General features: G+C 44.3%; 1 protein-coding gene across 2 annotated transcripts in view; it reads right to left on the reverse strand.

The window, feature by feature from the left end:
• ERI3 (ERI1 exoribonuclease family member 3) overlaps nt 1-25,542 on the reverse strand; it is a 200,324-nt gene that overhangs the window by 1,861 nt on the left and 172,921 nt on the right. The window lies entirely within an intron of this gene.

Consider the following 25,542-nt stretch of genomic DNA (forward strand, 5'->3'; position numbering starts at 1 on the left):
CCACACTTCTGCTTGTCCCACCACTTTCCACTGGGAAAACCCGCTCTTTACCACTGAATTGGAGCAAATGCCAGTCAGGATTTTGACATGTTGATGTTTGCTCTGATTCAGAGGTAAAGAGTGGGTTTTCCTGGGGAAAGAGGCAAGGCAAATGGAAAGCTGCTCAGAGCTGTGCCTAAAAAGCATGGGACAAGCAGAAAGCCTCTTGGAAAGCTGAAGTGTGGACGAGCCCTTTGCCTCAGCCCTACTTAAGCTTCCTGACTGTGGCAAGTAGATCTTCACGGTGCATTCTGCCATTTCCAATAAAGTGGGGTATGGTTTAATTCAGTTTTACAGCCCTCCTCCAACTAGCCTAGACTGCATCCTTTTACTGCTTGGCTGTGCCCCCACCCACATGCATAAGCTCTGGGAGTTTCCAGTAGGTCCCAGCTTTTGAAAAATGGAAGACCACTGCTTTACAGCAAGGCTGCAATATACCAGCTACTCATTTTTGTATCAATTCAAGTGGAACAACTACTTCCTCTTTGAAACAGGAATAATATGGCATGTGGTAATCCTGATATGATATAATTGAGGCTAGGTCTAGCCTCGATATAGTATTTTAAGGAGATTTTTCATTTCATATCTCATAAAAATACATACAGATAATATGAGAACACAAAACATACATTGCTGGTTTGTATTATTTAATTTGTTTTATAACATTAGAAATATAGTTAAATAGAAGTTTGGAATTTCTCACTTCAAAGAGAAATGAACAAGGAGTTTTGTATGACTGTACAGCTTTGGGAGTTATATTGACCACTTGAAAATTGAAAAATTATAGTTTTGTAAGCAGGGACACATCCTATTGGGGGAAAAACACATTCTGTAACACCGGGTGGCCCTGCTGATTTCTAGCGTTGGAGCATGCATATCTTAGTTGCTAGTCTTAAATGCCAGGTTGACCACAAAAGAAAGAGAACAAACACCATACAATGGTTGCGCTCCACTATAATAACACTAAACCTGTGGAGGGATCTAATAACACTCATTAGACGAGGGCCCGGTGGGCAAAATGTCCACATTTCAAATTCTGAGGAAGTGCTGTGGGTGCCAGCCACAAAATGGCTGCCGTGGGAGCATGGCCTAACACAAAACTAGAGCATAGTTATTGCTGCTTTCCCCCACCCCCAAGACAATCTCATGTTTTCCATGGGAAGTGAGCTATGTCCTGCTGGTTCTGATATTGACCCCCTCTCTGTGATACTGTTGCTGTCTAATAACAATAGGGAGCATTCCCCAGTACCAGGAAAAATATACAGGGTGGCCACAACACACTCTTGCACACGCATCACATGCACACATTCACCATACACGTACAGACATGCACACATCTCTCATTCACTACATCCACATTGCAAGCGCATCTTTCCCCATCTCTCAGCCCAAATGCATCTTTCCTTCTCTCCCTCACCACATTCATATATACTCCCATCTCCCCCACACATACACCTCTCCCCAACTGCACCTTTCTCAGGCACACACAGAACATGCTTGAGCAATCCACCCACCCACCCATTCAGAAAAGGCTATCCACAAGCAAAGGGAGTGCCTACCATTTCAATCCCCGCCCAACCTAAATAAAACAAATATTCACGGGGGTCACCAGCCCCACCACCCGCAGGCATCGGGTATTGGGGAGGGAGAAGGAAGGCTTTGTGGGTGCTGTGCGGCCCACAGGGGGCGGGGTGGCAGTCCCAGCATTAGAGCGGCTCCATCAATATAGTAAAGACGAAGAAAAGGGCTCAGCTCCATGGACTCAGCTGTGTTACTGTTCTACCAAGATATCTTGAATTAGGTGTGCAAAAGATTTTGATGATGATTTAAGTAAATTTCCCTGCAAAATGCCCATTTACCTAATTTATACAAAATGAAAAATTGCAAATCAACAGAATTTGTATTATTATTTTTTTGACAAAACAAAGGGGGCAGGGGTTTGGAGACATGAAAGGAAGCTGTGAAGGGGAAATCCCCCCTCACATTCTCTAAATGTTTGAAATAGAAGATAAAACTCCTGGCAACACCACTCATCTATTTTTTCATCCTGAAGCATTAATAGAAACTGGTCGCATTTCTTTCTTTTCAAAAACCAACAATGAGGGATAGAAACATGCTTTTAAAGTTGCATTTCAGATTTTTTAGATTCTAGGTTCTGTATTGCACAACACACTAAAATAAAAAGCCTTGATTAGGGCAACAGCTATAAATGTAGGTTTCCTGCACACTTTTGGTGTGGACTTTCATCACAGGTCCCCACTAGTTCCAGTCCAGCTCTTGCACCTTTCCTCATCTTTTATATTGAAAGGATGACAGAAGGATGGACCGGTAAGTAGAGCAAGCTCCATTCTCTTCTGAACTAACAGGGAGGCAGGGTTGGGCTGGCTCGCATTATTTACCTGGGACTAAACGCAAGCAGAGTTTGCTAAAATAGAAGCAAGCCTTAAATTGATTCCTGGTGTCTATATTTCATGTTGAAAATTGGCTTGTAAATCCATGTTTTGATCTATGGTGGCCGTCTCCTTAAGAAAAAGCAAGAGTAAATGTGTAATTTCTCCCTTGACAGCACACGGTGGCGAGGCGATCCTTCTTCCCGCTCCCCTCCGACTCGGGACAGCTCCGCTGCCTCCCATCAGCACTCTTTCTTCCTCGCCCCACGCCTTGATGTCTCCATTTCATTAGTGTGCGCCCATTCATCACGCTGTTACCGTAAGGGTGACTTTGCCCACTTGCATGTGGCAGGCAGGGCCTGGATGACATGGGGTGGCGCTGCCACTCTGACGGGGGGAGGGAAGCAGAACACCCACCCACACCCCTGCTAGTAAATGGATGTTGTGGCAGAAGGACAGCTGCATCATTACTGATGTGTAAATGATAAAGCAGCGCCTCCACATCCGTCTCTTAACTGTAAATCCAGGGAGTGCTTTATAATCAAGCGGCAGCGATAATAATGTGAAATTAGGTCTCTCTATCAAAGGGGGGAGGCCTTTTAATCACGGCTTAAAGGGTGCAAGCGCTGTTTATCATAATTGAACTGTATCCGGGCTAATTGTGGCCATATTTCACTGTCTAGGAGACAGGCACACCGACTGAGGAATGAACGCCAGGGGCCGAATGGAGCAGGAAGCTGCCACCCAACCTGTCTTGGCCCCAAAGTGCAGGAGCTTGAGGATTTGGGGAGGGTGTCAACAGATACACGAAACAGCCCCCCATCTACCTTCCCCCTGCTTAACCTATTGAATGCTGGTAGCACAACTGGGGGGAAACAGATGGCATTCTGCTGTTCAACTGCGTTGGGAGTTTACACAGCTAGGCTAACAAAAACCAAGAATTTTTTTATCAAAAGCAACTAGAAGATGAAAATTCTGTGTTTTAAAAAAATGGAAATCGGCATACACCAAGGTGCATAAATTAGTCAGATTGGTAACAGCTACAAAGAAGCAGCAGAGGGACTACAGAAATGGGAGGGGGGCAAGGGATCTTATATAATGAGCAGAGCTTGCCCATTTGCAATGCAACCCTTACCATGTCTACTCGGGAGTAAGTCCTATTGAATTCAGTAAGGCTTACATCTAGGTAAGTGGGGATAGGATTGCAGAAAAAGGTCAGAAGGGCTATGATACCCTTCTGTAAGAGTACCCTAGAGAGTAAGATAGATTGCAATGGAACATGTTATGTGGTGTGTAGCTGCAAGTAGTCAAATAGCCTACAGTTGAAGCTGTAGGCTATTTTTGGCCTCCTCAACACTTAATTTGCTCTGTTTATGAGTTTGAGGCACACCCCAAAAAGAATTGGGTGGAGGAACATCCATCAGCTTCACGTCTCACCCACGCTCAGCCAGAACACATTCAAAACAGGGATTGGCCATATTTGCAACAAGTCACTACTAGTATCACTTTCACGAAACTTACTGATCTTCAATCAGAAGGAAGGGCATAAAGGCATAAAGATAGAAGTTTGGTCATGTGCACACCTGAGCATTAGCTGCTTCCTAGTACAGCTATCTAGCAAAGTATGTCTCAATGGCTGAAATACAAAGCAAATAGATCCACTTCTAGATGTACAAAATGTCTGATTATCTGCTGGACATTAGCTCCCATAACTTCTCTGCCTTGTACAAAGTCTAATGGCTCGTCAAATCCGTGGTGATGTTCAACATTCTTGCAGTATGTTTTTCTACCTGAAGAGCTCTGATTCGTCTCTGCCCTTGAAAACATCTCATTGATTTCCAGCTAAAGAAACCTGTGTTGTCAGGAATTGTGGAGGGTATTTCTGAGGGGTTCATATTCTTGGAATCTATGGGTGAAAGCAGACCACCACCAATGGTCTCTCTTGATATGTGCAAAGATTTTCAAAGGGGCAAAAAAAACCTTAAACAATGGACCCTGGTAAAAACTTTGTTTACAATTATAGGCAAAATTGAGGAACCACTATGACTTAGTGGAACAGAAACATGGACCTGGTTCTGTAAGCTCCATATGTTCCATCTTCTCTTGAGAGATCTCCTTATCTGAGTAGATAGAAACATCAAGAGTCTCAAGCCTATTGCTTGTCTACAGTGGGGCTTCCTCTTTCATACACCCTCTGGAACCTGCTCTTTCATGCCTCCAGTGCCTGTTGAAGGGGATACTGCAGGCTATCTTTCCAGATGTTCATTCCTTAACCTCTATAGTTGGCCTAAACTGACCTATACCTGCTCAGCCTCTTGTAATTTCCTCAGTGGGTACACACAATGAAAACATCTGGGGAGGGGGATTCTTGCTTCCAAAGCTCACTGTTTTGGTTGCTCCCCTTTGGACCATCTTCAGTTAATATTGTCTTCTCTCTCTGTATGCCCCTTGACTGAATCCATACTGACCTTTCTACATCAAATGTTGAACTTAGATCCCCACCACCCGACCATTGTCCATACTGGGGGTTGTCATCCAATACCTGAGCACCCAAAGCAGGAGAAAACACCTGAGGATCCAAGGCAGAGGAAGTCTGCCTTAAGATTCTCTTATCTTAGCCGCGAACCCTCTTCTGAAATATGGTGATAACTATACTGGTCTAATTCATAGGGCTGTTGTAAAGATTATTGAGATACTGTACAAGAAGAGTTCTAAACACCTGGAATACATTACACTAATTACTATAGTAATTATTATACATAGCATCCCAGTACAGGTGGCAGTCTGAATGAGATCACCAAAGATGGGCAATAGACAGATCTCCATACAGATTCTATTAGGTCTCCAGTAGCTAGAAGCGATCAACTGGAAGTACCCTAATGTGGGTAACTTTCTGCTATGCATTTCTACTAAAAGATCCAGAATTAATCTGAATACTCACACATCAAGTTCTTTGATTCCTGACGTCATATTGCAACTTGCATGTGTGAAACAGTCATCACAGATTGAATGCTACAGTCAGAGCTTTCATATTGCCCTACATCTCCCATTTAAAAAGTTTTCAATGTAGGCAATTCACAAATTTGCCTGGCAGCAACAGGTCAAGTGAGAAGCTACTACATAACACACATGGATATGTGAAATAAATTTCCATTGCAGGAAGATTCAGGATACTAAGCCATTCACCTGACCCATTGTGACTGTTCTCAATTTCTTGCCATCTGTGGGCTATTCTTTCTGAGCAAATTTACTCTGGCTATGAGCACATCCTGTGCCATTTGGTTGTGTTAGTGCAAAGAAAGCCAAGCTGCCAGCCTTCCCACCCGGGACACTCTTTTCTGCCCCTCTATCTTAAACCAGACTGTGCCAGGTGTGTTTCAGACACTTGGTACAGGTGGCTCCTAACAAGCCATTGCAAAGCTCACTTGCCACAAGTCATTTAGCAAGACTGACTTCAAATCAGCACGAAGGTAAACACGCTTATTACAATTATCCGTGTACAAAAAAATCAACAACAGCCGAACAACTTTCTAATATGCAATTACAGCCGCTTATTGATTTTACAATGTAATCCGCTCCGATTGATTTAATAACACAATTATAGGCTGGCTCCCGGGATATTAGTGCGGGAGATTTTCATAAACTCCAAAGCAAAAAACTAAGCGGCTTTTAAAACAACACCGTCAGATGGCTGTTTGGGGAATTATTAGCCATATGAAATCTCCTAAATCTCCTCGTTGTTACCTTGAAAGAGTATTTTCTACAAAAATGGCAACTAAGGAGGCCACTGATCAGGCAGCACTGGGCGCTTTGCTGACACTCAATCCATTTCAAGGGTAGACACAGATGCCAGGCTGTCCACATTTGGACCAGCTCTTCAATGCAAGGAAAGCCACACAATTTGACCCTCTTGTGTCTAGCTGTGCAATCCCTGCACTATAGCCAGACCTGGTTCAGTTTGCTCTTGCAGGGTATATTGTCTCTCCCCAATTTGAATGACTTTGTTGCTTGTGCTCATCCTTTGCATGGTGGGTTGAAGGGTTTCTGAACATTCCTCTTTCCTGTACTTCTAATACTTCCTCTTTCCTGTACTTTTAATACTTCCTTGCAAACAAAGACTTTGAGAAAGTTCTCCTAAAAAGATATCCTTTGCATGTCACTGTATCGTATACTATATTCCTTCCACAACTAAGTTGGACCGGTGATGAATTCTTCCACTACCATCCAACACCCTGAGAGAGTCACACAGAGCCAGCTTGGAGAGAATATATCAGATTGCACAAAATGAAACCAAACCTCTGGACTCACACCCAAGCTACCTTGTCTTGATAGAGAGAAGTGAACAATTCGGAGCCATCTGATTGATACTGGAACTGCTCACCCTCAGCCAATATTGCTACCTTTTCTTCCACTGCAATGGTTCCTGCTGCATTTGCACCAGGTGGGTGAACCTGGTTGCTTTAAGCAGAAGACAGGGAGAGGCCATCCTGGCACTACAACAATCTTAGCTGAATCTGTGTAAGAGCCATAAAAAGAAAGGCCTGCCATGTGGGGAACATCCACAACCATAAAGACAGAGACCTACACAACTGAGCACCTTCACTCCTAAATGTACAACCATCCCACCTCCCCAGCTGAGAATGCCACACGTTTGTTCGGAACTGACAAATGCTCCCTTTGTAGGCCTGCCCACTGGCACAGAATGGCTCCCAAACACACAAAACGCACATGCTTAGCTCTTTCCCCGCAATGTATTTGCCAGCTTTATGGGCCCATTTTTCTTGTCAAGCTGACAGCGCTGCTAAGTGGATTTCTCTCTGATATGCGGACAGATTATCACATTACCCCAATGTCCAACACAAACATATTACTTTATATTCAATAGCTCTAATGAATATAAACTGCTTTTTCTCTTTTTGGGAGGGGAAGGAGGCTGGTGGGAGGGGGCAATCTATAGATTTTTAATGAGGGCTGCTATTTACTCCCTCCTCTTTAAAACAGGCTGAGGTGCAGCCTCTGGCTGGAAAATCAATGTTGTTATTGTTGGAATATTGTATATTGATATTGTAATAATAAGATGCAATTGATTTAGGGGTGCGTATGGATGGGGTCAACCCAGGGTTACTCTGCCTAGAGTGTGGTGCTGTCTCTCAAAGTGGACCATTTGTTTTAGGCAACCCAATTCCCCATTTGAACGCAGTGAATCCTCCCATCTGCACCCCTCCAAAAAGAAAAATGTTTGCAAACGGTAGCATAGCACTGATGGCAGCCCCCAAAGAAGGACCAAAGCTCTGCTAAGGAAAAAACAAACAAAATCTGGTGATCTTAAGAGCTGATTACCTAGGGTCCCAGCCCCTGAGGAAAAGGAAGAGGGGGAAATGAGAGACACTCCTAGAATTTCAGAAAAGGTGGACCCCTCTGGGCTGTGTGTGGAAAACAAAAAGATGATTTGGCCAAGCGTGGGAACAGGGCAACAACTTATCTTTATAGTTTACATGGCCAAAAGGCTAAAGCCTGTCCTGCCCTTGTGTAAATGAGAGTTTAAATTCTGGCCCCAGCAGATACAGACACAGACCCAAATATGAAGTGTGTGCAACAGATGACCCTGCACAGTAGGGACAGCGAGGCTAGAGATGCTGAAACAGTCCCTCATGAAATCCCAATGAGATGCTGGAACTAACTGGTCTCTGCGCCTGGCCTTGGGAAATGTGCTCATTTGGAGTGAAGCTGGCTGCACCTGCATTATAGCCACCAAGACGGATCACCCAATGGCCTGCGCTGAGCAGGTCCATATTTAAGCTGTCCCCATGCTTTATGGTCTGTACAGGAGCTGATGCAGAGGCAGCAAGAGGCCATTTGTCACTGCTGGAATGGCAGATTCCTGTTAATGAATAATATCGCTGCTCTCTTTGTACAACAGCTCTCGGCACTGGGGGTGGTGGGGGAGGACGTTCATTGGGCTGCCTGCCTTGCTTCTGGTTTCCCTTTATTTGCCTTTGTTACCCAACGAAAGAGTCTGCTCAAACAACCTGTGCGCCGTCACCCACTGTCACAGTATCTCACAACTCTGCCTACGCAACTGGAAATAAGGATGTTTTCTGTCTTGCCATCATACCTGCAAGTCCTAACCTTGCTGCCTGCCAGTTTGCTAACAACCAGCGCCAGACTGAAATCCATCACTCTGTGACCGATGAGCTGCCGGATGATGGCTGTATTGTTGAGAGAGCACCAAGATGCCCCCCACTGTCCATGAGGCACAGGCTTGCCCCTGTGCCTCACACCTCACTCACATCAGTCTCAGCCCCTTCACCCCTTCCATGGGCCAGCTTTCTCTCAGGTTTTTCTCAAGAGCATCCCCAACGTATCACAGGTCAGAGTGGACTGGTTATCACAGGAAAGACAGGTGCTTTCTGGATCTAGTCAAGCATTATCTCCTGACTTAAACAAAGCCTTTTCAGCATCCACTAGCAACTGATCTGCAGACTTCCAGGGCAAAAATGAAAGGCAAGTTAGGGCAGAGCGCATTTTCCTTAGACCAATGCGTCTTGTAGGCTGAGGCAGGTTCTTCAAGGTTCAAGAGCTTCTCCCCCCGAGATGGACCAGTGAAAGACAGCATATGCCCCAGTTTCACTTACACTCATTTGCTCAGAAGCAAGCACAGCTGATTTCTATTATTTCACTTCCTTGTAGAAAAAGAAACAGTAGTTAGGAGGTCTAAAACTGTCACGACTGCCCCAGCCCTTTATCACAGATAGACAGTCCTGGGATTCTTCACAACTGCATGAACACTAGCTTCCTTTAAGCCATATTAATGATATTAGATATTATTTGGTTGTGTCTGATTTGGTTCCACTTTTTGACATACTGAATACAAAACAGCAAGCAACAAGAATAAAAATACAAGAATAAAAATGCAAGAATACAAGAATAAAAATAGAAGTGTTTTAAAGCAACATGTTTCTAGTCCTCATTATTCACAAAGGAACAAAATCACTAAAAGGCACCTGTGCCAATGGGGACACAGAGCTGCATGAAGTAAAGAAGACTGGTCTCATGGGAAACATCCCCTTCTCCCCACCCCAATATCCTCTCTGCTTTCTGAACCTTTATTATTAACCACAAATGTAGTAATTTTAGGCTGCTGTCCTGCATGCTAATATGACCCTCTGAAAAATAAAACAGGATGCATGAATGTGCAAATGTAAGGTCCTAGTTTAAGCTTTAGCATGCATAATGTTTTTCAATATATATTGCTTCAGTTATTCTCAAAATGACCCTATCAGTTTTGCAAAAGGTGGAGAAGCTAGGCAGGATCCACACTAACAGTTTTGCCACATTTCATTTCAGAGAGGTTCCTCATTGTCCCAGGACACATCTTTCTGTCTTTCCTGTAAATGCACACTCCTCGCAGAATTGCACTTGGTTTTTAAATACATTTTTCTTAGACAACATTGAATTTGTCACATTTCTGATAAGTTTGATGTATTGTGATTTAAAAGGCAGCCGGGGCAAGGGGAATGTTGAAGCAGGATATAGTTTGGATAATATCTCCTTGTGGTATTTTCCCTATAATTTTCTCTACTACTTTTTTAAAATAATCTTTTGCAAAACCTGCAATCAGAATAAAATATAGCAGATTAAGAAACTCTATTCGAATTCTAATGTGTCATATTTGCATCATTTCTAACCAAGGGCACCCTACTGGTTCAAGTCCCAGGTCAGATGCAAAACTAACTCAAGTGAGCTCCCTTTGCTGTCTCAAGCAAAACCACCACATTGCTGCTGGTCCACAAATAAATTCTCAGCATTTTAATCAGCCTTGTCTTTAGCCACAGGGGATCACAGCAGTGCCAGTTTCAATCCCAGTGCCCTTTCAAAAATATAGGAAGCTGAGAAAGGGTTGTTGCCACAATAGGATCAGAACCCCTTGAAGTCAGCCAGTTTATCTAGCCTGTTTGCCCTATTTGTGTCCAAGTTCCGTAAATTTTAAAAGGGGGGATTTATTAAGGATGCTGGGATAATGAGCATATGGAATAAGCTTGTTAGAACCAAATACTAATCTAAACATACCATAGTTTCAAGTACGATCCAAATCAAATACTAAATTTCTCTATAGCTCTCATCGTTACACCCATACTTCACAATCCTTTGCACCCTCCTGTATTCCCTTGTTTGGGAAATTTCACTGCTCAAATAGTTCAAGCCAACACTTGTTTCCATATAACTGCAAAGGCCAATTATTCATATTGGCCCATAAATAATGGAGTCCTAATGCTGAATTCATCCAATCGCTGTGTACTCTGTGTGGAACATCTAACAGATAATGGAGTTAGCCTGCGCATAAACTGCTGATCAATTAATGTGTTTTTGGGGGGATGGAATCATGGCCCAGTGCTTAAGCACATGCTGAAGGGTTCAGTTCCTGGCATCTCTAGTTAAAGGGTTCACAGGTAAACTGGCCTAGGGAAGGCCACTTCCTGAAACACAGGTAACTGTTGCCACCAATTGGAGCTGGCAGCGCTGGCCCAGGTGGATCAGTGCTCTGACTCAGTTTAAAAAACACATAATATGGCCATAGAAACAGGCGAGGAACCTGAGTCATAAAACAGGGCATCTTAGAAGCCATTCCTGTGAAGCCGATTGTCACGTAGACCTGTCACTTTTAATCACAAACCTCTTTGAGGGAAATGAACTGCTTGCTACATGGAACAGCCACACTGTAGTACTTTTTAAATAGTCACTACTGTGTGTGACAGCTTCTTTGCATGAATCAGACCAAATTACACCACACTTAGCTCTCAAAAAAAAGGGACGCGGGTGGCGCTGTGGGTAAAACCTCAGTGCCTAGGGCTTGCCGATCGCATGGTCGGCGGTTCGAATCCCCGCGGCGGGGTGAGCTCCCATCCTTCGGTCCCAGCTCCTGCCCACCTAGCAGTTCGAAAGCACCCCTAAGTGCAAGTAGATAAATAGGTACCGCTTTATAGCGGGAAGGTAAACAGCGTTTCCGTGTGCTGCGCTAGTGCTGGCTCGCCAGAGCAGCTTCGTCACGCTGGCCACGTGACCCGGCAGTGTCTCCGGACAGCGCTGGCCCCTGGCCTCTTAAGTGAGATGGGCGCACAACCCTAGAGTCGGACACGACTGGCCCGTACGGGTAGGGGTACCTTTACCTTATAGCTCTCAAAGCCTCAGCCACCAACTAGATGCAGCCACTGCATGTGTATTATCTATGCAAGTTCTTTATGTGTTTACACACACAACAGAAATCTGTGACTATGAGTTCCACAGTAGAATAGCATGTTTAGTAAAAATAGCACTTGCTGAATTAAAAAGATGAAGTTAATGGACTAACGGAATATGAAATTCCTTCCACAAGACAGTCGCAATGCCACCAGAATACAGAATGACGACAACAACGAACCAGAAGTGAGAATTAAATTGGGGTGTTCTCTCTCTCCTCCCTCATACCTTCAATATGGCCCCAATGAGAAGGTCCCTGGGACTGCCGGCAGGTATCTCAGATAGTGCTGACAGCAGATGGACAGAACATTAAGAATAACTTACCTCATTATCTGCAATTACATTACTGCCACACACCTCATTTCTTCGCAAAGAAAAGAAAATTAGTTTTATATTGACTTCATCCTAGCACTTTTCCCAACCGGCCACTGGATAAACCACTCATTGTTTGAAGGCGGGGATTTGGGACATAGCGTGGGGGGTGGGCTTTGATGCTTCAATGAATAACAATTTCTCCTAACCTGTTGCCTAAAGGTGAGACTCCCCTCATACACAGGAGTCCATGTTTTTGTGTGGAAGAATAGGCCTGAGTGGTTTAGGAATGAGACACAAGTTACTAGGGCTTGATCTTGGATTATTAGCCCCTGAAATGAGAAACTTCAATTCACAAATCACCCGTGTGGTAGTCAATGGCATTCAAAAGGCCCAGCCTGGAGGTGAAAAGTTCTCAGGCCATATAGGGATCTGTGTCTGCTATACGCAACATGCTTCATTTCCATTTCCTGTCTGGCCCCTGCCATGGGATGTCACCTTTCCAACGTACATAAAGACCCCAAACAATGGCCTGCCCTCAAGGACCAGCATGCCTGAGAAGCGAAATGGGGGAAGCGTGCAGGGAAGGGGCAGCAGGTTACAATGGAGACATTTCCCCCTGTGTCGGCATCCTGCAACCTCTCCATCCATTAGCCGTAATTGCTGGCAGCAGAATAACAGCATTTTTAAAAGCAGAGCTTTGCTCTGCTGGGCAGAAAGAAGGGGGAACATGCTCTCTGCTTCAAGGTGCAAATGCCAGGCTCCCATCTGTCAGGAGGAAGGGCAGACGGAGTCACCCGAGGGCCCGTCACATATCCATTTTTGCTCGAGAACATGGGAGGGTCCTGCATGCAAAGGGAAGACTCACAGCCCAGGAATCCTTGAGCAGGTAGAAATTATGCCCAGCTCTGGGCTAAACAAGTTGCCCCCTGCTGAGAGATGATGAGGCTGACAGTGATTCACATCTTCATTTACAGCCACAGAAAAAGGCTAGACCATCTTTTATCCATGCAAATATATACTATATCTATATCTCGCCTGCATCCAACACAATGAGCTAAATTTAGGTTTTAAGGCACCACCCAAGCCACTCTAAATACAGGTTAGTGGTGGCTTGCCAGAATCCTAATCTGTGCTGAATTCAGCCTGTGGTAGCATATGCTATACTACAGGCTTGGGATGGATAGCAATGTACAGAACAAAAGTTAGAGGTAGAAAGTCATTTCCAGTGGTTACTATGAGCTGAAATGTTTGGTGTAAATCATCCCTGAGGCTCAGTGAGGAAGACACTCGGCCTGCTAAATTTCTCACATAGTGTGGGTGGGGCTGAACTCAGTTGTGGGTGGTGCCATCACTTTTCAATGTCTCCCTCCCCACTTTGTGGGTGTGGAGGGGGGGCTGGCCCTTGCCAGAGGTCTGACCTTATCACCTGTAAATTCCTTTGAAACGAGGCTGAGGGTTTTCCAACTGGCCTGTGCCAACCATGCCAAAGGTCTCTTCACTGAGGACAAAGAAAGGCAACTTTTTTGGAGAATGGCCAAAGTATTGTTTGGATTGCCATTTAGTAGCCTCGGTTAACCTGGCATTGCAATGAGGTGGAAGGCTGGTGAGGCTCAAATCCAGTTGCCATTCAAAACAGATGTATCACTAAATACCAGCCATCACATCGCCTGAATGATCTACTGCTCTATGTAGTTGTACCTCTACGGTATATACTGAAATCATGCACTAGCTGGAGTCCAGACTGCAGGTGATATGTCTGCCCCACTCCTTACTGTGCATGCTGTCGGGAACAGCAAAGCAAGAGATGTTTGCCCCTCTTTCTCAACTGGTCACTGAGAAATTCTTCTGGTATCTAGCTTCCGCAGCTGCTCTTGTGCTGGTTATAAGGAGCTGCTTTAGACAGTGCAATTGGCCCTCCTCGCTCCATAATATCTACCATACTTTCAGGAAAAGATTGTTCCCAGCTAGGAGTTCACAGTCTTGTTCACCATTCTTGCCATACTGACATACAGTCAGGCTCTAGTAAAAAAGAGAAGCCCAAGTCTCTGCTGAAGGGAGAAGGAAGAGATACGTTGGCTTGTCTCTGCCTTGCTAGGGATTCCAAGTATAGAGACAAAACAAGTACAGATGGTGACCATTTTAGGCACGATCACTGATGTGTGGGTCCTTTTGGACCCGGAGAAGGCACAATGGGGCGTAACAGGGCACAAAATGGTTGTTGCCTGTAGACTCATTTCCACTTCCCTTGCCTAGCTCTGCGATGAAGCAGGAGCAGAGGGATGTAGAGGCACATGGGCTTGTTTGAACCTGCCATGCATTGAACCTGCCAGCAACTACAGAGTCAAAGCAAGCCTCTTCTCACCTCCAGTTCCAAGATGGAGAGGGCAGGAGGTTATTTTCACACTGTGCAAAATGCTCCACCACCACTCCAGCTCCGGACTTCCAGCTGGAGAAGGAAGCAGGGGAATGCTCTCGGATTTGTGCTATGTTTTAGGGGTCCAGTATGCGGTCAAGGACCAGGCCTCACCCAGTGAAGGATGATGATGATACTCTTGGCACCAACCAATTTTGGGTTGGCCACCAAGGCAAGAAATATTTACTGGCCTCTAATCCCAACTCTAGTACCTGAGATGCCAGAGATTGAAACTGATACCTTATACATGCAAAAAGGATTGTGCTCTGTCGCAAAGCAATGATTCCTCCCATGCTTCTCTTAATGACAATTATGATTATGTTATGAAAACAGTCATTGTTGGCTTGATCCCTAGGATACACCTGTGCATAGATGAGTGTCCAACAGCCAAGGCATTTGTTTTCTCCAGCATTTCCTTCTTTCCTGGCCAGGCCTGAAGAGTAGCTTCCTTGCTATACCCTAGGAGCTGCATTCCTCATCAGCCTTCTTTCTCCCTGGCCACCATCCAAACAAAAAAAAGAACATCCCATGACATCATAACCCCTTCCACTCGCTCAACATTTATATTTGTTAAACTTTTTAGCAAACTTTCAGATTTTTGTGTGCATTTGAAGACCTCAGGATTTACTCAACATCTTGCACCCAGTAGTCCAATCAACCTGGGCCTATTTATTAATCACCGCCCAAGAAGCATCCCAAAATGACTGAACAATAAAAACATCAACAGCAAAAAACATATAAAAACAAGTTATTTATTGCACTTTTAACCCGCTCTTCAATCAAAAAGGCTCCCAGAGCAGCTTATTTATCGAGACGAAAGTCCCTGCCCTCAGGTTTATAATCTAAAGCATAAGAAGATAAGAAGAGCCTGCTGGATTCAGGCCAGTGGCCCATCTAGTCCAGTGTCCTGTTCTCACAGTGGCCAACCAAATGCCTATGGGAAGTTCGCAAGCAGGATCTGAGCACAACAGCATACTCTCCTCTTTTGATTCTGAACAACTGGTATTCAGAAGTATACTGTCTCCAGCAGTGGAGGCAGAACATAGCCATCATGACTAGTAGTCAATGACAGCCTTATTCTCCATTAATTTGTCTAATCCTCTTTTAAAGCCATCCCAGTTTCAGAACCCAGTTCTGAAAGTTACAGTTCTTATGATGATCAGCTGTGATAGAAACAGTTCAGGCAGACTGACGGAAAGTGATGGTTGGGAAAGCACCAAAGGCTGCTGGTCTCTTGGCAAAACCAATAGAATAGTCCTGCTTCCCTTCTCTCCTTCTGCTCTGCAGCCGGATTCCACCTGCCTTGCTTTGATCTGGAGGGTCAGAAGCTGTGCTCTTTTGCAACTTAAAGTGTTTGTGTACCTAGGACTGCATTGCATAAGATTACCTTTGGGTCTTGTATAGCTCTGTAATTCAACCCAAGTCACAGCTTGCAAACTAATTCTGGGGCTCATATAGAAAGGTGCTTTCAAGGCATGTGAGGAGGAAAATTCTATCAAGTCTCCCACCATCAGCCATTTCTAATCATGAGATGTGGTAACAGCCTCCTGTTGTGACGGGATACTAAAGAAAACCAGTTCCTAAAATGATATAATTTTGTATGCATTGTTATTTATTCTATGATTTGGCTGTATGCTTTTTATTTAGTGTTCTATACACCATATCTGTAGGGTGGGTTATAAATACTTTAATAAAATAAAAATAAATCATAAATGTACATCAGCTTTGTAATATGCTATTATCTGCATCTACCTTAAGATTCATAAATGCTTTCGTAAATTGGAAAAATCCTGTAAGCCAGGCCCCAAATGCAGCCATTATTTCTATTAATATATTTATTTGTATCCTGTCCTTCCTCTAAGTAGCTCAGGGTGAAATATATGGTTCCTCTTCCCTTCTATGATCACACAAGTCACGTGAGTTAGGTTAGGCTGAGAGGCAGGAAACAGGCCCAATGTCAAATAGCAGGCTTTGTAGCTGAGCAAGGATTTCAACTCCAGCCTTCCTGGTCTAAGTCCAACACTCTAGTGACTGTCACTACACCACACTTACTCTCACGAGGCCACAGGCAGCTTTTGCTACATGTTTGAGGTGGCCTTTGGCCCCAGCAATTCTTTATGGGATGCTATTTTCCACAACTCTTGAACACAGTCGTGTTCTAAAGGAAAAAAGTCTCAAAGAGCTGTATTTCTGTCAACCAAGCCCACATTGGGGCTTTCTGACGGCTGTCTTAACAATGGCAAGGCTGGTGAGACATCTTCATTAAGCACAGTCTCAGCCACTTGCAAGGTCTCCCATGAATGTCCACCTGCCCTTTCGGACTAACTCTTCTTCACTACTTTTCCTAAGTCCCAACTCTTTACTGCAGACAATTTGAACACTGAATTTGTACTGTTGCAAAGAACTCCAGCATTGGAATCACCAGCACCTTGAAATTACCATATGACAGGACACAAGCTGTAATAAAAATATCTTTACCTGTCAGTGAAAGACAGTCAGAGAAGGAGCCACCCACATTTTGTGAAGCAATGTCTATCTCCTGTTCCCATAAAATACTGAAGCATATAGTATTTATTCACAGAAATGCAGGGCATTCTCCTCCAATGTGGTACCCACTCTTTGGAACTCCTTCCTCTGGCAGATCAGACTGGCAAGGTTGTGAAGAGTTGGTGAAAAACTGCACACCAAGGTGCTTGTGGCTTGTGGGCTTTCATGACTGTTCTTTGTGTTTTTCAATAGTGTTTTATTATGATGGGTTTAGATGGCCTTGAGTTCCTAGCAATGCCTAGAAAGAGTTCTGAAAATGTTTATGCAGAAACAAATAGATGAATAAATGCAGGGTAGACTACCTGGGCATATAGTGGGAGGGCAAGGACCTGCACTGGAGAAAAAATTACTCAGCCTCTGTGATTAATACCACTCACCCAGCCCTGATGCATACATAATGCTGCTCAATAGTAATGAAGTGTTAACAGAGCCATTTCCTCAGAAATTCCTTTTTATCTTTCCATAAGTCTTTATAAAGGCAGAAGCAACGGCATTTCCCACCTGTCAGGATATTTGTGGAATGGGACAAGTCACTTACGACACTTCTGATAGTTCTGTTTTATTTATGAAGGAGTTGGACAGACATCCAGTTAAGAAAAACATCAATCTATTTAACCTGGTAGGTTCTACAGAGTTTTCTTGAGTCTCAGGAAGACGTCCTTCTCAGCCCTGCTACGTGAGAACTTTTTAACCAGATAACCCGATGTTCTTCCACACTTGTCTCACCTCAGAAGTTTCTCCAGTGGCAGACACTAGACTGGTACCTACCAACATAACCTTATGCCAAGTCAGACACTGGTCCATCCAGCTCATTGTTGTCTATACAGACTGGCTTGTGGCTCGCCAGGGTTTTAGACAGAGAAGTTTCCTCCAGACCTACTTGGAGGTGCCAGGCACTGAACTTGGTACTTTTTGCATGTAAACCATGTGCTCTTCTACAGAACTACATTCCTTCCCCTTGTAGTGAGGGCATGGTCCACAAACCTGAAACCACACTTGGAGGCAGTATACGCCTGAAAACCAGTTTGTGGAAACCACAGGAAGGTAGGCAAAGTGCTCACATGCTCATGCCCTGCATGCAAGTTTCCCACAGGCATCTGGCTGGATGCTATGAGAACAGGATTCTGGACTAGATGGGACATTAACTCTTCTTACATTCTAATGAGATGCTACATCTGGTCTCTTCTCTGTGCTACACTCAATTTTATAGCCACAAACTAAAAAAAAAGTCCACACTGGGGCCACTGAAAGTGCTTATGTGCACAACAAGAATGATGGGAGAAAGAAACGAACCAGCAGCTGACTGCAAATATAACCTCTGTTCACCAGAAAGCTCTCTGTAAACTCTGCCGAAATGAGAGCTGAGCCTTGCAGCTACACGGAAGCTTTGCAATATGGGCATTGCCTATTCCTTTGTATAAAGACAGAGATGGCAAGCCTGGATGTGAAAAGCCATGGCATGGTCAGATACAGTAAGGCTAGAACTGTGCCCCCTTCCCCTCCATGAGATAACGACCAGGCTGATATTGAAGGATAACAGTGGTTCGGCAATAAGAGGGGGGGAAGCAATTTCATCTTTATTAGTGGGAGAATTCTCTTTAGTAATAAGCACACTTCAAATAATTAGCGTGTTTTACGTAATAATGAAATTATGGAAATGCAGTCCACTTATTCAAACAAGTCACCATTACCATATTTTTAAATATTAGACTTAATTAGAGTTTATCACTTCACAGAAGTACGAGGAGTGGAGATTTTTTTTCCTACTTTGCGCAAAAAAAAATCCTCATAAAGTGTTTATTAAGAGCGGGTAAGAAGGGGATAATGATGTGTTTGGAAATTAAGGCAATCAAACATTTAATGCTATGCACTCCTGTAGGCAAAAGCATTCAAATGAGTCAATTAGACATCCATTATCCAGGCACGATTAAACACGGCAGAACGAGAGGCTGTCCGCCCCAGTGCCTGTTTGTGCTGAGGACTTATGCCCACTTAAAGCTGGCTAATAAAACACTAAACTTGGAAGAGGATGCAAAATGCGGGTGGGGGGGGGGGTAGGCAAAGGAAGGAAGGTAAGACATAAGGAAGTGGATTGCCAGGATGACAGGCAGGCCATGAGAGGAGGGACAATGATGTAGTGGTGTCTTGTGGACCAGGGTTTCATAAATCACAATAATTAAGTTAACACGGAAATCAACTTCACCATCCCGTTAAATTACAGCATTTGCATATTAGGGCTCAAATGAAGTCTGTGTTTTGGCAGGACAAGGAGCGGGCTGGAGAGAGGGGAAAAGTAGGGTGGGAGGGGAGGAAGGAGGGAGCTGATAAGGGATCCATTTATTATGGTGAATAACTAATTTCAGAATTTATAGTGCTGGATTTTCGTCCCCATGCCATTTATATTACCGGTGGAAATTAAGGGGCGGGCAGGAGGCTGGCTGGACATCTTTCTGCGTTATTGCTTGTCTGCCATTTGCAAATCATTATTAATTGTGGCCCACGCACATGGTGCAGCAGGCCACAGCGCCTGGACAGACAGTGCCAGCACACATATCTCTTCATCAGGCCCCCAGCCACTGGCCCTGAGAGGCAATTACCCCTCCCTGATTGGTATCAGATAAGGAGGGAATTTTTACAAATTAGAGAATAAATAGGATTTCCACACATGGAGCAGAGAGGACTTGAGAGGCGGTAATGAAAAACGATACATCACCATCAGCTAGACAATCCTATTCATACAGTCCTGTATTATGCTCACCACTCATAAAAATCCCACCAAATGACAGACAGACACCGACAACATGTCTTGCAAAATCAGACACACTCCCCATCCTCAGAGTTTCCTTGGGCAGTTATAGGGGACCTTTCCCTCCAAAATGGCTACCACTAGAGATGCAATCCTGCCAACAGCTGGTTTTTTTCACATAAGGATTTCCCTGGGCTACTGAAGCCATGCCTTCAGGTTTCAACGTCCTGTCCCGTAACTGGAGATGTGAGGTGTGGACTGTGAGTATACAGCGTGGGAGATGCTCATTTTGCACATCATCCTTAAAAATACTTCTCTGTTAGCACTTCACCTAGACCAGGGCTGGACCCAGCACTGAGAGGAATGAGCTGGAGTTGCACTGAAGACTGATTACCAGTTTTCCACCAGAAAGACCGGGGCAAAACTAATGAATATATTTTAGAGATACAAAACTAATTTTCTCCATCATGCCAAATTTGACTGGCAATTCTGTTTTGTTTTTAAATTCCCATAGCATATTAACATAAGAAAACTGATTCTGTTGCAAATCACAGCCTTGAGTGGACTCCCTCTTGCTATCTCTAAACTATGCCTTAATTCCCTTGGAATCTGTTTGGCATAATTATATCCCAAGAGGCATTCATTTCTGCACTTCAGATAGAATTTTGGGGGTATACAAAGCCTGGCTTAGAATAGCAGCAAAAATATCTGCAGGCTTTCTAAGTGACTTCCTTGTAGTGCAGCGTAATGTCTCTCTCCTGGGAATTAGTATACCACTCTGCAAGGGAGGATTTTTGTGCTATACAGTTCCTATAGGTGTTAAGACACTTCAGAAATCCAGCATGCATCCGAGCAGGGAGGCAAAGATGACTCAAAACTCACCAGTTGCTCAGGATCTGGGCCAATCCAGAATGACAGACCCAGTTCCCTCTGTGAAATGGACTTGGACAGTTATTAATCTGGGCTTGGTTAAGAGATCTTGCTATGACTTGTTTTAAAGGTTTCCACATTGGCTGATGTACCTAGCCAGACCTCAGTCTAAGCAAAATTATGAGAACTCCTCCCCAAGTATGACTCATCATTTGACAGCACTAATTCTGGTCCCTATAATCCACAGAAACCACTTTCACTTCAGAATATGCCTTGGTCCCACACTGCTCCCTTTACAATGCTCCTCTAATGTCAGAGACAGGAGAAGACGGGCATCTGCAAGGAGACAGAAAGCAAACTGGAATCTTCCATCCTGGATTTGCAGTTAGTCCTCCACTGGGGAAACCATGATATTAATAGCCCTTACAAGGTTACTGGTTTGATCCACACATGACTATGTTCAATTATAACCTTTAATTAACCCCCCTCATAATTCTACAGCCACATGTCCTGGTCTGCAATATTTCAGAGAAGAATCTTAGGGCCAAATAAATGGGAGAACATTTCAGGCTATAGCAATTAAATGAATTTTTGGAAGTATAGATGTTAGGCACGAGAGTCTCAATCCTGATTCGGAGGAGGAATTTAAACCCTTTGCCGTCATTGCAGTCCCAATCCAGACCAGGCCCCCATACCTGCTACACCAGCTATATTCACTTAAATGAACATTCATACAATTGCTAACTGAATGGTACCATGGTTAAGTTGGCCCACAGGCAGTTATACTTTGGCAACAACATCGTTTTCTGTGCAAGTTCCAGTGAAATAAATGGCAACTGAGCCAAAGCATTTTCCTGTTTTTGAGCAAGTCCCATTCATCACAGGAGCCTCACACAGAAGATGCTCAGGCTTACTGTGCCATAGATTGAGTGGCTGTGTGATGCTATGGAGAACAGCTTAAAACATACCTAATGACCAGAAAGGACCCCAAATGGGATTTAAACTGGGGCAGAATTTGTTAGAAAACAATTGTCACAATCCGTTATTTCTTCAACTTTCTTGTGCATTTAGATGCCTAATTGTATGTGCCAGCTTGATTTAGCCATTATTCCCCAGTTTTGCTCTGGTGGGTGTTCCCGGGAGCACTCATTCACACACACACACACACACACACACACACACACCAGGCAGAGAGTGTAAGGGTCAGGGGTGAAGCAGGAGCCAATACTCTTAAGCTGAAAGGATCTCCATCCTTCACTGCTCCAAATCAACCAGCCAGGTGTTTGACTGTCTTGGCAATGGGGATGGATTGCCATTTCCGGCACAGAAGCTGTTCTACATGCAGTTTGAAATGCGTAAGAGAGCTCAGAGACTGGGAGTTGGGGGAGGGGGACACGGTGAAGGTCTGCACTATGGAAAGATACATCGTTAGGTAGTGCCTGAAGCACAACTGTGTTTAAAATGGAAACACCAGGGGAATTGCCCGTATTCGTCTGTGACTATTGCGGGGGAAAGGGTTTGAGTATGGAGACTGCTAGCCCCAAGTGATCCAGCATCTCTTTTTGAACAAGAGTATAGTGGTACCTAAGTTTACGAACTTAATCCGTTCCTGAAGTCCATTCTTAAACCAAATCCGTTCTTAAACTGAGGCACGCTTTCCCTAATGAGCCCCCCCCCCCCCCGCCACTGGTGCCCTTCCACCATTCAGCTTCCATTCGTAGACTGAGGTAAAGTTCGCAAACCAGATAGTTTGTAAACCAAGGTACCACTGTATATGTGGGAGCGGTACTATTTTCCACTCCCTGATCTTCCATGGATCTCCTGTGTGATCACAGACAAGAACATGCTCTGGGCTACTTCCCAAACTCTACTATAGGTAATTCTGATTACAAAAAGTGGGAGAACACTGAACTTTTCACAGCGTTGTTCCATGGATCTAGTGTAGAAGGAGGTAAGAAGTCACAATTCAATAGCTGAAAATGTTATTCTAAAAGCAACATTGGGAAGGCAGAGTGTGGGGCAAACAGCAGTAGTGTATACCTGCCTGCAAGGACATTGCCTCCTCTCTCACTAGAAGAAATGGCTAGAGCAATACTGCTTCTGGTATACAGCCATATATTCTCTAGGGGAAGGTCAGACCTCTGCTCGCTGTAAAGGAGTCATGTCTTAGCACTTATCCTCACAATATTTATGGCAAGTTTATGCCTGGCTGTTAAAGTCAGCAGTAGTTACTGCTGATAAAGGCAGGGCTCTGCTCCCTGGAACTTTCTGCCCTTGCTAAACTGCTCATCGCTGTCTCTTGGCTGCTCCTGCTGAGAGCCTCACATGAACACTGGGGTTTCCTTTCCAGCAATGAGAAATTTCAATACTCGCTGCAGAAAAGCACCAGTCACCTCTGCAGGCACTGAGGCGCCTCTGGGTTCTATATTCCTATGCTTGGATTGCTACAAGCAAGGACCGGCTTTTTCTGTCTACACTTGCACCATGTGCTAGGGACTATAGCCTGGCCTCATAGGTACCTTCACAATCAAAGATTTTAAAATTAAATTATAATGATCACCCATTCATCTCCACTGAAGCCCCACTGGTCTCTTGTGGATATCCTGGGTTGCAAGAGGAACCTGGTCCTAAATATTAACAGGTATTTTTGCTTTATTGGTATCTTACACAAGAAGTATGTGACGAGCAAGAAGTGGTGGATCTTATCTTCCCAAATAGCTGCTTGCATCCTTACCACCAGATAGAAAGGAGATGCGCCCTTTGAGTAGGGTAGGTGGTGAGAGGTGGTCTTCCAGCTACTCCACTTGCCCGTTATTTTTACCTTGTCAATAAATTATTTTTACCATATTCGCTGACTTGAGAGCAGGTGCCCTTCCATCCCTTTCCATCCACTGCTCATGAGTGGGATTCAGCTAATAAGACCATTAATGGAATCCCTATGCAAGGGCTTTCATTTGTGCAACAGGGGCTTTCCCACCTGCACCCCCCAAAATTGGCTCTTGGGCAGGGGGAGAACCCTTGGAACAGCCTGCTCAGGAAGGAAAGGGGATATTGTTCAGTCTGCAAGCCAAAATGCTTGCCCTGATGCAACAATCACCTTAGCACGGCACTGAATCCCTCCCCACGTCTCACCAGCAAGCCTTGAACAACCTCCTGGTCACTTCCTGGTTCAGCTGAAGCTACTGGGATTGGGACCCTAATTAGGAAGAGACATCAAAGTCAAAATGGGAGAATCTGTTAAGTAGAGCTACTTCTCCCTGAGAGTGACACACCATGACAAGAAAAAGGAATGAAAGGGAAGGGTTGCAATTCCGGAGCTTCCAAGAGTCCTAATATAAAGTTTTCTGCTTTAAAGCCAGGCGAGATGGCCTAGTTATTGCGTTGAAAGGCTTCGGAATGAAACTGCAGAGCTACACTCAAAATCTTTCAAATAAGCCCAGCTTCATTTTGGCAGGTCCAGCAAGGCAGAGGCACTGATTGCACACAGAAGGCCAGCTCTCTTTATCTTGGAGGGAGACCTGCCTATTTTTAAACATTAGCTCCCAATCCTCAGTCCAGCCCTTTGTCTCTCTTGCCTTCGGAAGGACAGATCAAACGCCAGACCCTTGCCATTGTTTCTCTCCCAGCGAGAAGGATGCAGAGCTGTAATCTTCCCACAAAGCCACACGCTTCAAAGGAATCAAAAGTGCTTATTAAAAGTCCTGGGAAACTAATTTAATAACATCCCAAAGGGCTGGAAAAATCAGCACCGGAGGCTCAAAATATAGCCAGGGGTGAGGAACTATTTTATCTAGCTACAGATGCACAACAGCCTCCTGTGCTCAAGAGGGAGTTTCTTCCATCTCCACAAGGGAAGAATCTACATTTGTTTTGTGCCTTTAAATCTGGTACTCTGCCTACTGATCGTTCTTTGCCAGGACTACTTCTAAAAATCCACAGCTCTTCATCAGACTACACGGGCTCTAATGAACTGATCAACATTATCAGTAGCCTCAAAAAACTTTTATTATGAAAAGCAACCAATAATGTTATGTATCTCTCTGGGTCCCCACCAAAGACAAGGACCACACTTTCAACAATAGCAGAATTTACAAGAAAGCCATTCTAGGAGGTAACACTGTGTGTGTGTGTGTGTGTGTGTGTGTGTGTGTGTGTGTATTTGCAAGTGTGGGGAGACAATAGATTAATAAATCAAAGCATAGGATAATTTATTTATTAAACTATTACTTTAAGGATTAGCTATGGGCACTGCTTTTAGAAATGAAGTTGAAGCTTAAATTTACCTGGTTTTGCATATGCCTATACAGTCTTATTTTGATTTTCAAACCATTTAGTTCAAACGTTTTGGCTCCCAAATGCCACGAACCCGGAAGTGACTGTTCCGGTTTGCAAACTATTTTGGGAAGCCAAACATCTGACGGGGCTTCCAATTGGCTGCAGGAAACTTTGGTTTCCGAACGTTTTGGAAGTCAAACGCACTTCCAGAATGGATTCTGTTCGACTTCCAAGGTACGACTGTATTGAATGGCTTAGCACAGGAATAGGCAAACTCATCCCTCCAGATGTTTTGGGACTACAATTCCCATCATCCCTGACCACTGGTCCTGTTAGCTAGGGATCATGGGAGTTGTAGTCCCATAACACCTGGAGGGCCAAGTTTGCCTATGCCTGGCTTAGCATATATTATAACCCCCAGGGGTTGTTGGACTAGAATTCCTTCAGCTACAGCCAGAAGACCAATAGGGATGACAGAAGCTGGAGAAGGAACCATGTAGTTCAAGTGGCAGAGCACCTGCTTTCCATGCAGAAAGTCTTGGATTCAGTTCCCAGCATCTCCAGGAAAATGCACAACCCCATATTCTTAAACTCCAGCTACCTTAAGCAAAAGCTTGTGCATAAAGCTGCCAATCCCCACAAACAAATAACTCCCAGAAAATAAATAAAATAGAATCAGACAGAATAAAGATTTGGTATAATTGTCTGCA

The sequence above is a fragment of the Podarcis tiliguerta genome, assembly GCF_965153285.1.
Source record: "Podarcis tiliguerta genome assembly, chromosome: 6".
Taxonomy (NCBI): Eukaryota; Metazoa; Chordata; class Lepidosauria; order Squamata; family Lacertidae; genus Podarcis; species Podarcis tiliguerta.